Below are 12,793 nucleotides of genomic sequence, written 5' to 3'. Positions count from 1 at the left end.
ACTTATGAATGCAAGCCCAGGGAAACTGAACCTAGGGCTCTGATACCAAAATTTGTAACATCCCTTCCCGGTCCACCCGTAAACCCGAATAAACCGAGCCGAGACGCTACAAACTGGTTGACTGAATGAATTGACATGCTGAAATCATAATGTATAATGAATCTAATATCATGCTGAGATTGCTTATAGTAATAATGTACTGAATATTTACAAGACATGATACTAGTTACAAAATGGATTGGGCCCAACTGTGTGCCCTGTACATGCCATAAAAGAATAACAAAATGAGTTTCTACCCTGAAGACCGGGTCTTCTACAGATGAATGGCAGCAGTTGTAAACGGACCCTCTATGGACCAATCTCAAAACCTGCGAGTTAAACAGGTAACTCGCTGAGCAATTAAAGCTCAGTGGATATCTCAACATAAAACAACAATAAGCACACATATAAGCAAAAAGCATTATGTAAGCACATATAATCACACATAACATGCGGCTTTCATTTTACCTTAATGATCTTTCTTACTGTTTATTTTACTGTATGATTCATGCAGTAGCAAGTTAAAATATCTGTATGGCTCCATAAGGTTATAGTGAAACCGAAGTGATAAGAAAAACTGTATAAGCTGGATGAATACTGTATACTTGGCTGCTATGGCCCATATAATCATATCCACTCAACGGCCTGTAGCCGGAGTAACAAACTGTATGAGGCGCAGATCTGCTATTCTATGTCGCGACATAGCCTTATCTACATGGTTTCTACCCAACCTCAATGGAGCTTCATATTAGCATATCAACAATGTAACACAATAGCACATAAATGGTTTTACAACTTCATAGTTCATCATATTGATTTGAGTTCACATCATATAAATACTTACATGTTGTTTTAATCCATGTTCTTATGTTGTATTTTTGTTGTAAAATGATTGGATGCATGCATGTTGAGCAAAGAACCCAATTACATAGAAAAAGAAAGTCCAAAAATGCAGGAAAAACCAAGTCGCGAGCACGCCTGTGGAAGTCGCGAGCGCGAGATGCAGAAAATAAGAGACAGTGTGTTATCAGGCACAAGTCGCGATCGCGTACTTGAAAGTCGCGAGCACGTAGTGTGCCAAATGAGAGATAGTGAGTTTTCATGCCAACTACGCGAGCGCGCACTTGAGAGTCGCGATCGCGTAATATGCCAATTGAGAGTCAGAGAGTTTTCATGTCAACTACGCGAGCGCGTAGTGCAAGTCGCGAGCGCTTCCAGGCCAAGGGCCAACTTCGCGATCGCGTCTTGCAAGGTCGCGAGCACGAGAAGAGCAAAATGAGAGTTAGTGAGTTTGAAGTGGAAGTCGCGCGCGCGCAGTGCAAAGTCGCGAGCGCGCGACGTGCTTCCAGCCTACGCAGTGCCAGGTCGCGACGCGTTTCCAGCCTGCGCAGTCTGCGCTCTTTTGGTCATATCTCTCAATATACAAATCCAATTTGGGTGATTCAAAAACCCATGCAAAGCTAACACATAGAGGAACAAATAACTCTTCTATGACACTTCCTAATTCCCTCATTAAATGGGGTCAAAATCAAGATGAAGTCCTCCCCTGTTTTCAACATAAACTCAATACCTCCCCTGTTTTCTCACCACTACCATTCTCCAACATAAAGCAATATATTGTCTCAATAGCAACACACTTCACAAATTCTCATGCAAAGAAGATGATAAAAATCAAGAGATATCAAACCTTGACGTCAAAAGCTTGACCTCTGTTCTAGCTTCTCTTTTCTGCACCTTTTGAACTTTCTTCTCCTATACACAAGAATTCTCATAACTCATCTCCAATAGAACTAAATGAAATAGGAAATAACATCACACTTCAAGGAATTCTACTTACTTGAAGTTGACTTACTGCTTAACTATGTTGACAATTGAAAGAAAATGGGCGGGACAAGTAAGAAGAGAAGGAGAAACGGGAAAATGGGAAAGTGAGTTGATAAGAACGGGTAGTCTCTAGATGAAATGACTTGGCTGTGTAAACTCCCCAATTGGTACCTCAAGTGTACAAAGGCTACAACTTAATACACAAGCTGTATATTTTAATGCAAACAAATCCTAACCTTTATATGCAAATAAGTCCACTTCTAATCTCTTTCTACCCCAACCAGGTTTGGTTCAACTCGACTCCACTCAATGCAAGACTCGACTCAATGCAAAGACTCAACTCGGTAGGATGTCACATCGAAAATCACTTAAACATTTTCATTGGTCCAATTACCTTGCAAAGCATTCATTCTTGGTTAGTTTATCAGCATGACATAGTCTCGGGATCCACCTCGGGTTCAAAGACCATGCTTTAAACATTGGGTTAATTAATCTAATAATTAGGTTAATTAAAATTGGAGTCACTTAGGGTTTTTTCCTAGTTTACCCTAAAATAATTAAACAAGGTGGCGACTCATACATTCACGTGCATTCTTCCTTTAGTCACATGCATTCGTATGCTATGATATTTTAGGGAGGGGTTCACATCACCCTAGAGGGAAATTCAGACCCAATTGGCATGGACCATTCAAAATCCAGAAGCTGTCGGATAAGGGTGCTGCTGAATTGGTCACTTCGGAAGGGAAGCTTGTCAATCGGATTGTCAGTCAGGATCAAATGAAGAGATTCAATGTCTGAAATGATGATTTCGATTAAAAAAAAAGAAAAAAAAGAAAAATAAAAGAAAGGGCTAAGTTGAAAACCCAAAAGGGCGGCTTAGGCGAGAAATGAGCTCGCTAGGTTGAAAACCCGAAAGGGCAGCCTAGGAAAAAGTTAGAGCATAATAAAAATAATAAAAAAATGATAATAATAAAAAATAAATAGTTTCGAGATTAACACATGGTGCTTAGTTTAAATGCGAAATCTATGCCATGCATTTGTGACATGCTTGCAACTAGTTGCTCAATGTCATCAACCTGATTAGAAGGAGAATATGCAAATGAGTAGTTAGAATGAATAAACATTGTATTGAAATAATTGCTCTTCGCTTCTGTATAATGTTGAAAGAAGTAAGAGCAATAAAGAGCTTGATTCTCAAATTCTTCTTCCCTTTTGTTTCTGGGGCATGATCGTCGATTACAAGACATTCCTCTCTGCCTATGTGGTCAGCATTTGCTCATTTGTTTTGAAGATGTGTAGCTGTTGGTCCTGCCCGGGTATTGGATTCTCTTAGACAGCGATCAGAAGGTCAAGTGCCATTTTCTCGGTGATTTCCTTGGAAAGATCAATAAAACCATGGATAAAACCTTAGTACTCATGTAGGTTCATGCATACATAAAGAAGTTACATATGTTGTTTTTGTTTGATCTGTGCAAGTAATAAATAGTCATACCATTCTTGTTCTCCCCAAGTGTAAGCATCTGTATTTATATCAAATAATTCATTTTTATGAGCATTTCTTTATTAACCCAAGGGCAGGAAGCTCGAATAACTAACACGACAAATAATTTTGAAAGAAAAGTTTTGTTGTCTGGTGTTATCCATGTGTGCAGGAATTAATAAAGGTAGAATCAGTAAATTCGTTGATTCAAAGAAAGCAGATACATTAAATAGGAGCTCAAAGCTCGAGCTCAAAGAAGACAGAGAAAGTAATAACAACATTTATTTCAGTAAGGGCTACCATCAGACACCGATCCTTGCAGAACTTAACATCATCATGGGGTAAAAAACCAGTTCACATACTCGGGTGTCACAGTGTCCTGCATCACTCCTTCACCTAGGTACCTAGTGTTTCGGCTTCGCCAGCGGTTAGCTAAATTGGTCAGCAGATGCAGTGTCATTGGACCACTCTCAAAGTTATGGATCCTGGGAACACGCTGAATTGTTCCATATTGACGGCTGATCCTGTTGGGAAAATAGGCCATGGAACGGTCTAGACTAGCGTACAGCACGTAATTGAGATTCATGCTTCCAATAGTGACCAGCCTGATCCTCCACCAAGGACAAGTCCACCGAATTGTCGGGTTATCCCCAAAATCGAAGTGTCTCCGAGACCGAGATTGAAAGATGGCAGGCCCATAGTTTGGAATTAAGCGAGCTGGAACCGGGGGAATCAGGCTTAACTTGTCCAGAGCCCAGGCTTGCAGCAACATTGGACAACCACGATGATGAACATTGAAGTTGGTGATGTGAAGGGCAATATCCCTGACCCAGCACATCGTTTCTCCCATGATCATCATGAATACGGTACGATGATACAGTTGCATGTCACGAACAACTGTCAGAAGACGGAAGTCTCCAACTCCGGGTTGTCGGTTCTTCATGGCATACACATTTAACAGCAAGAAGCAACAAGCTTGAATCCAAGAGGGATCTAGATCCATGGCCAGAACCTTACTCAGAAAAGGCTCTAAAGGAAGACCTTGATCCGTGTTTATGCCGTCAGGAAGGTAAACCGGGCACAGGGCTGCAATTTCGGCTAGATCACATCTGGGTCTTGGGGGCAGGGCCGGAGTTTCATTTTATGCAGGATGATGGTCCATCACGGCGCACATTTCCTCATAGGTCGGAGTTATTTCAGCGTCTTCAAACTGGAAAACCATGGTGTTAGGATTGAAGTGCGTAACGAGCCAAGACAAGAAGCCATGGTTGGGTTTTAGGTCTTTGAAATATTTCAACCAGGCGAGTTGGTCCATAGGGGGAATTTGCCATAAGTCGTCAGGGATGGATTGGACGAAGGATGAAACTTGGTTCCTGAAAGCCATGGAAAAGGATTATCTAAGGAATGGATTTGTTTTGAATGCTGGGTGTGAAGAGGCCGTAAAAGGAAGCCTTCATTTATAGAAGTGTAAAGGGTTTCATGAACAAAGCACCATCATTATCAGACCTGATATTTACCGTCAATACTAGTTGGAAGAGCATTTATGCATAGGTCGCTCCAGTTGGTGGACATTTATGCCGGCGTTAATAAGAAGGACAGTTTGTACAATAAGGAAGTTGAGCCTTTATGATCGCATTAACCGAGAAAGGATGGTTGAGCCATTACGTCCGCATTCACCAAGTGGACCGCCCTGTCAGGTAAGTACTACGATCCACTTCTGTTTCTAATTGATTTTTGTCGTGTCTCACTTTAAGTTCCTTATTTAGTCTTTTATTTCATTTCATTCCATTTATTCATTTACAATAAATTGGTTCATTGATCACTAACAAGGTGGACCACTCTTGTGAATAAGTGGGATACCGCTATTTTGTGTTCTTGTGTTTGTATTTTATTTTTGCAGGAATAAAATCTCACAAGTTGTAAGAAATACACGTATAAACGATACTGTAATAAAAGCAGATATACTGTAAAAATGTAAAATAATGTCATAAAATTAATAAAACTGTACATGTAATCCTACAAACTACAAAAATGTTTCAAAAATGGTCAAAAAACAGGAGCCTGGCTAGCGACGCCTCCAGCTCGGACCAGCAGGTGCCTGAGGGGTGGAGATGGCGGTGCATCATCGGATGAGGAACCATCATCATCCTCTCCGGAGAAGTCTAGCGGAATCCCCTCCACCTCTAACCTTGTCCGAAGGCGATCCACCTCCAGCTGGAGTAGGGTAACGACGCTGGATTGGCGAGACTGGTGCCTCCGCAACTTCCCAATCTCCAAATCCTGTAAGAGCAGAAATATGTAAGAAGGGTATGCAGACAAAAGAAGAAGAAAGTAATGCATATGAGATACATATCCTCTCGTCACGGTCAGCGTAGAGTCGAGCGATGTAAGACCGGGCGAAGCCGAACCACTGGCACACCTCATGATACTTCTGAGCAGGCACCCGCAAGCACAGAAAAGAACATTTAGCGCAATTGCTAAATTAAATGGTTAGAAGAAACTTACTTATAAGTAAGCGTTGGGCCCAAGCCCACCTCTCTAAGTCCAAAAGAAGGAGGTGCCCATCAACAACCCTCAAGCCCAAAGGAAGGGCCCATCACACTCTTTAAGCCCACAAGGCCCAAATGGTCCGTTTAAAGCCCATAGTGACCCGTTCAAGCAATTTGACGTCGATATGCAGTTCGTACACTTCAGCGATTTTGTCTACTCACCGCACAGGGGGAGGAGCATCAAATTGCCCAAATTACCCTCAGGTAAGATTTCTCTCAAACACTGCATCAGGAAGGGTATACCTGAAAATTCAAGCTTAAAATTCTTCTGGCCTAAAATTTTTACTAAATTTTTGCACACCTTTCAAACCAAATTTTGACAATAAACATTGAAGGTCTGCCTAAGAAGATGATACTTTTGGTCCTAAGTCGGAATTCCGGACTGGGGGCAAAAGTATAATCTTTTGCCCTGATGCAATCTTTTGAAATTTATAATTAATGCATGGGGGCATATGATGTCCCAACATTCTTCTAACAAAAAGGCAAGGTCAGTTTGTACACAGATATTGCTCTTTTTCTATTGAACAATTTTTCAGGTCAACCGGTGATGGTTTTTCGAAGCCGATAGGTCCCACCAAGCAGTGATTGTGTTTACGAAGCTGTTTGGATCCTTTTCTCGATTCGTGATGATGTATTGCGAAGCGGATCGAGTCAATCCTTTTCCTGATTAGCGATGATGTATTGCGAAGCTGATCAGGACAATCTCAAATCCCACCAAGCAGTGATGATGTATTGCGAAGCTGTTTGGGTTCTTTTCTCGATTAGTGATGATGTATTGCGAAGCTGATCGAGTCAATCCTTTTCCTGATTAGTGATGATGCATTGCGAAGCTGATCAGGACAATCTCAAATCCCACCAAGCCGTGATGGTTTATTGCGAAGCTGCTTGGACCTTTTCTTGATTAGTGATGGTGTGTTGTGAAGCTGATCAAGACAATCTCTATTCAAATCCTCTAAAGCCGATCAAACTGAGCTGAGGAGGTGGACAACAAAGCCAATCAAACTGAGCTTTGGAATCCTTAATCGAGTCAATGATGGTGTATTTCGAAGTTGACTCAAATCCTGATTAGTGATGATGTATTGCGAAGCTGATCAGGACAATCTCAAATCCCACCGAGCAGTGATGATGTATTACGAAGCTGTTTGGGTTCTTTTCTCGATTAGTGATGATGTATTGCAAAGCTGATCGAGTCAATCCTTTTCCTGATTAGTGATGATGCATTGCGAAGCTGATCAGGACAATCTCAAATCCCACCAAGCCGTCATGGTGTATGGCGAAGCTGCTTGGACCTTTTCTTGATTAGTGATGGTGTGTTGCGAAGCTGATCAAGACAATCTGTATTCAAATCCTCTAAAGCCGATCAAACTGAGCTGAGGAGGTGGACAACAAAACCGATCAAACTGGGCTTTGGAATCCTTAATCGAGTCAATGATGGTGTATTTCGAAGTTGACTCAAATCCTGATTAGTGATGGTGTATTGCGAAGTTGATCAGGACAATTTCAGTGACCGAACAGTGACGGTGTATTACGAAGCTGTTTGGGTTCTCTTCCCGGTCAATGATGGTGTATTGCGAAGTTTGCCAAGGCATTCAAATCCTTCAGGCCGATCAAACCAAGCCTCGGAGGTGTTTTCAAAGCCAATCAAACCGTGCTTTGGAGTTATTCACAGATCCGACTGGAGCCGATGAAAGCCGATCAAACCGAGCTGAATAGGTGGCCAGATGATCAAATCAATCCAACATCTTTCGAACCGACCAAACTGAGCTTCGAGGATGATTACCAGATTGAAGGCGCGTCAATGGACCACTTTAACATTAATCGTTTATACAATTAATGATAAAGTGGGGGGACAAACTGTTGACGCGTGTTTTTTATGCCCCGCCTGATCCAATGATGATACGAGGATGCAAAATGAATGGGTTAATGCCATCTAGAATTCTTTTAATCCAAGGATAAATCAAACCAATTTTAAGTTTCTAGTTGGGTCAGTCGTGTCACTCCACTGCCAATCGTGTCACCCCACTGCCAGTTGTGTCACCCAACTGCCAGTCGTGTCACCCCACGCGACTGCCAGTCGCGTCACGCGATTGCCAGTCGCGTCACCCCACTGCCAGTCGCGTCACCCCACTGTGAAAATGAGATGCGTGACGCAGCTATAGTAGCGTGACGCAGTTGTGTCCTGACCTACCCTATAAATACATCTCTTTCTCACAATTTTGACAGAACAAAAAAAAAAGGACAGAAGAATAAAAAGAAGAGGAACACGATTTTGAAACCCTAAAAAACACACTATAAAGAAACCACAATTGAATCCTTGAAAAAAAGGCTTCTGGAAATCTTAGCTATCATTTGTTAAGAGATTTGATCCATTTGCAAGCATCAATCTGAGGATTAGGTAATTTCCTTAACATTCTTTGCATTTGTTTTATATTTTTGTGATTTTAGTAATATTTTTATGGTTTTAGTAATCTAAGTTTCTTTAAATTATGTTCTGTTCGTATTTGGCCATTTTATATGTCTTTAAATCGTATTTAAGTAAGAAATAATGTAAATAAAACACTTAAAAATGAATTCTGGGCTAGGACAGTGCATCACGCAACTGTTCCTGGATGAACAGTTGCGTCACGCGACTGTTCATCCAAGAACAGTTGCGTCACGCAACTGTGCAGTTGCGTCACGCGACTGTTCATCCAAGAACAGTTGCGTCACGCGACTATGCAGTTGCATCACGCGACTGTGCACTATTCACTGTTCACTATTCACTGCTCATGAAGAACAGTTGTGTCACGCGACTGTTCATCCAAGAACAGTTGCGTCACGTGACTGTTCATCGATTTTTCCAAAAAAATAAAAATAATAATAATAATAAATTTTATACGAAAATAAAATCTAATTTCTTCAATAAATTTGAAAATGCCCAATTATGAACAGATCATAGTTTAAATAAACTTAGAATACTAAAATGTAATTTTATGTGTTTATTTATATGAATTTTGCAATTTATGTTTAAATGAAAAATAAAATTAAGTTTGTTGATTTATTTATATTTAAGATTAATTTGCATGTTTATTAACAGTTTGCATTTCTAGTGTTAAATAATAAATACGCATGATTTTGGGTTTATGGGTTGGATTTAAATCGGGTAGAATGTATTTTAGGTTCGGTTTGTTGCCCGCCTTGAACCATAAGGCAAGAGCGGGTCTTTTTATTTATTTGGTTTGATCGCTTTGATTTAATTGCTTTAATTTGAATAATTGCTATGTGATAATTAGATTTGATTGGGACGATTAATTAATTTTCCACATAGGAACTCGGTTCAATTTACCCGGGTTGGGTTTAAATAAATAGAATAAATTGGCTTTTCTAAATTAAAATAAATTAGAAATTGTAGGTTAAAAGAGGCCGGTTTTCCCGGCGTCGACTTCCAACGGGCCGACGTACCCAATTCCCTTACCCAGAACCGCATTGGTTCGCTTGACTAGTCTTTTAAATAATTTGGCCTTGAATAAAATTGGGTTTAAAATGGAGTCTCTTTTATAAAATAAAATTGGAAACGGTCCCATTGCCGAAATAATGGGTGGCAACTCAAAATATTTTATAAGATCGATTTATCGGCATCGCACATCCAAAAAAGATTTTTATCACCTTTTTTCCAATAAAATAAACAAGACAACCAAATAAAAAAGAGATGTTTTTCGAGATCCTTCCGGGGTTCGGGATTTCGGCGAAAACAGTTTGGATTCCATCTTTACTTATTTTGTGCCCCAAAACAATGCCCTCATCAAACATAAAGTGACATTTTTCCCAATTTAAAACTAAATTAGCACTTTCACATCTTGATAACACTAAGTCCAAATTTTTTTCAAACAACTTTCAAAAGAATCACCATATACAGAAAAATCATCCATGAATACATCCATGATTTCTTCCATGTAATCATTAAAAATGGCTGTCATGCAGCGTTGGAATGTTGCGGGTGCATTACATAATCCAAAAGGCATGCGTCTATATGCAAATGTACCAAATGGACAAGTAAATGTAGTTTTTTCTTGGTCATTCGAGAATATATAAATCTGAAAATATCCCGAATATCCATCGAGAAAGCAATAGAAAGCATGACTAGCAATCATTTCTAACATTTGGTCTATGAATGGCAATGGAAAGTGATCTTTCCTTGTGGCTGAATTTCGCTTCCTATAGTCAATGCATACCCTCCAACCCGTAGTGGTTCTAGTAGGGATTAGTTCACTATTTTCATTTTTTACTACAATCATCCCTCCTTTTTTAGGAACACATTGAATCGGGCTAACCCATTGGCTATCCGAAATTGGGTATATTATTCCTGCATCTAACAGCTTTATAATTTCCTTTTTCACTACTTCTTTCATACTGGGATTAAGTCTCCTTTGTCTTTCTGCTCTAGGTACATGTCCATTTTCAAGATTTATGTAATGCATGACTCGATTAGGACTTATATCCTTAAGGTCAGAAATTTGCCATCCTATACTCCTAATCCTATTTCTAACCGTACTTAACAATTCATTTTCTTGATCTATAGTTAATTTGTTAGAAATGATTATTGGAAGTATGTGATCTTTACCTAGGAAAGCATATCTTAGATGACTGGGTAATTCTTTAAGGTCTCCTATTGGTGGTCTTTCAATTGATGGAGGTAAAGGTTCATTTTCTCTAAGTAACATCTCAGGTCTTAAACTTATAAACTCTTTTTCTTCATTACTTCCACTATCATTTTCATACTTAACATTATGTTCTAATGCAAATATTTCATGCACACATTTATCAACTACGTCAATCCTTATGCAATTACCTTCATCCATAGGATATTTCATAGCTTTATCTATATGAAATTCAATGATATCATCACCTATCCTAAAGATTAATTTCCCTTCTGAAACATCAATTAATGCCCTCCCTGTGTTCATGAATGGTCTTCCTAAAATAAGAGGACAATTCTCATCATAAATAAAGTCAAGTATGACAAAATTAGTTGGTAAAATAAACTTGTCAACTTTAACAAGTACATCTTCAATAATACCATAAGGTCTTTTAATAGATTGGTTAGCAAGTTGTAGAACCATATTAGTACATTTTACTTCATCTTCTAAACCCAATTTCTAAAAAAGAGATAATGGCATTAAGTTAATACTTGCTCCTAAGTCACAAAGGCATCTAGGGAAATCTACCTCACCTAATCTACATGGTATGGTAAAGCTACCTGGACCCTTAAGTTTAGTAGGTAATTTACTTGAGATTATGGAACTACAATCCTCGGTCAAAGTAACTGTAGACAAATCCTCCCTCCTACATTTCTTTGGGATTAAATCTTTAAGAAATTTCCCGTGGTTCGGAATTTGTGTAATGGCTTCCATGAATGACACATTAATATGCAAATGTTTCAATTTATTTATGAAGTTTAAGAATTGCTTATCTTGTTCTTGCTTCTTTAGCATTTGTAGAAAAAGTGGACTTGGTTGACAAACTTTCACATTATCGTTTTCCTTTGATCCTGCAGAATTTACTTCCTTGTTTGGTTCACAAACCGGCTCGACAGATTCATTATTCAAGACGTTAGCATCGATACCCAAGGGAACTACTTTATCAACTACCTTTCCACTTCATAAAAAAAAAAAGCACTAACATTTTCCCTAAGATTCTTTTTTGTATTACTTGGAAGGTTTCCTACTCCACGATGAAATAGCATTGGCAAGTTGGCCTACTTGCACCTCCAAGTTATGTATAGATGAAGAATGATTCTTGAAAAGTTTGTCAAACTTAGTCTCTAACCATTTGAAATTATTATCTTGACTGTTCATTTTTTGATTTATTCCATCCAAAAAATTGTCAATTTTACTTGTCAATTGTCCTATTTTATCTTGAGATTGATTAACTTGATTTCCTCTATCTTGATTATCATTGTTTCTCCAAAAAGTGTTAGGATAATTATGATATTCAGCATTATAATTATTCGAGTACGGACCGTGAACTTGTCCTTGAACAAAGTTCACTTGTTCCTCCATATTTGGATGATTATAATTACACTCCTTTCATACATGTCCATTTTGACCACAATTTTCACAAGTAAGAGATGTTGACTTATTCATATTCAAGTTATTAATTTTATATGCCAAAGCAGAAATTTGTGCTTGCATCATAGTTAATGAATCTAACTCATGTACTTTCTTAACTGAATTATTTGAAGAAGAAGAAGAAGGATCATGATTAACATTGGAACGACTTACCTGAGCCCTTTCGATTGGCCATATGATGTTGTTATTAGCCATCTCCTCCAACAACTCAATTGCATCATTAGTAGTTTTCTTCATTAATGATCCTTCTGCCATAGCATCTATAGTACCTCTTGTAGATGGATTAACCCCATTGTAAGAGGTTTGAATCAATATATTTTGGGGAGGCCGTGGTGTGGGCAAACTCGTTGAAGTTCTTCATAGCAATCCCATGCCTCATATAGGGATTCATTTTAATGTTGGGTGAATGAGGTTATTTCTTTAATAAGCCTTGTAGTCTTTACTAATGGAAAGTATTTAGATAAGAAAGCATGGGCTAGTTGTTCCCAAGTAATGATAGAATTTGGTGGCAAAGAATTCAACCAAGCTTTTGCTTTATCCTTCAAAGTGAAAGGAAAAAGACGTAGCTTGATGGCATTCGCTGGCACTAAATTCATTTTAAATGTATCACATATCTCAAGGAAACTGGTTATGTGAGAGTTTGGATGCTCATTTGGTAATCCGTAAAATTGAACACTATTTTATATCATTTATAATAAAGCAGGTTTAATTTCAAATTGGTTGGCATTTACTGGTGGATGTACTACTCCTTTTTGTGAACCATTTAGGCTTGGAGTGACGTAATCCATCAACCT

General features: G+C 38.8%; 1 non-coding gene across 1 annotated transcript; it reads left to right on the top strand.

The window, feature by feature from the left end:
- The first annotated feature begins 12,323 nt into the window (after nucleotides 1–12,323).
- LOC149494826 (small nucleolar RNA R71) lies at nucleotides 12,324–12,430 on the top strand. The gene has a single exon (XR_016321921.1). It is a non-coding gene; the product is annotated as a small nucleolar RNA R71 (small nucleolar RNA).
- The last annotated feature ends 363 nt before the right edge of the window (nucleotides 12,431–12,793 follow it).

This window comes from Jatropha curcas, chromosome 7, assembly GCF_041381405.1.
Source record: "Jatropha curcas cultivar XTBG-Jc1 chromosome 7, XTBG_Jcur_1.0, whole genome shotgun sequence".
In the NCBI taxonomy this organism is placed as follows: domain Eukaryota; kingdom Viridiplantae; phylum Streptophyta; class Magnoliopsida; order Malpighiales; family Euphorbiaceae; genus Jatropha; species Jatropha curcas.
Note: the sequence above shows the minus strand (reverse complement) of the source record. Positions and strands in the feature narration are given on the sequence as shown.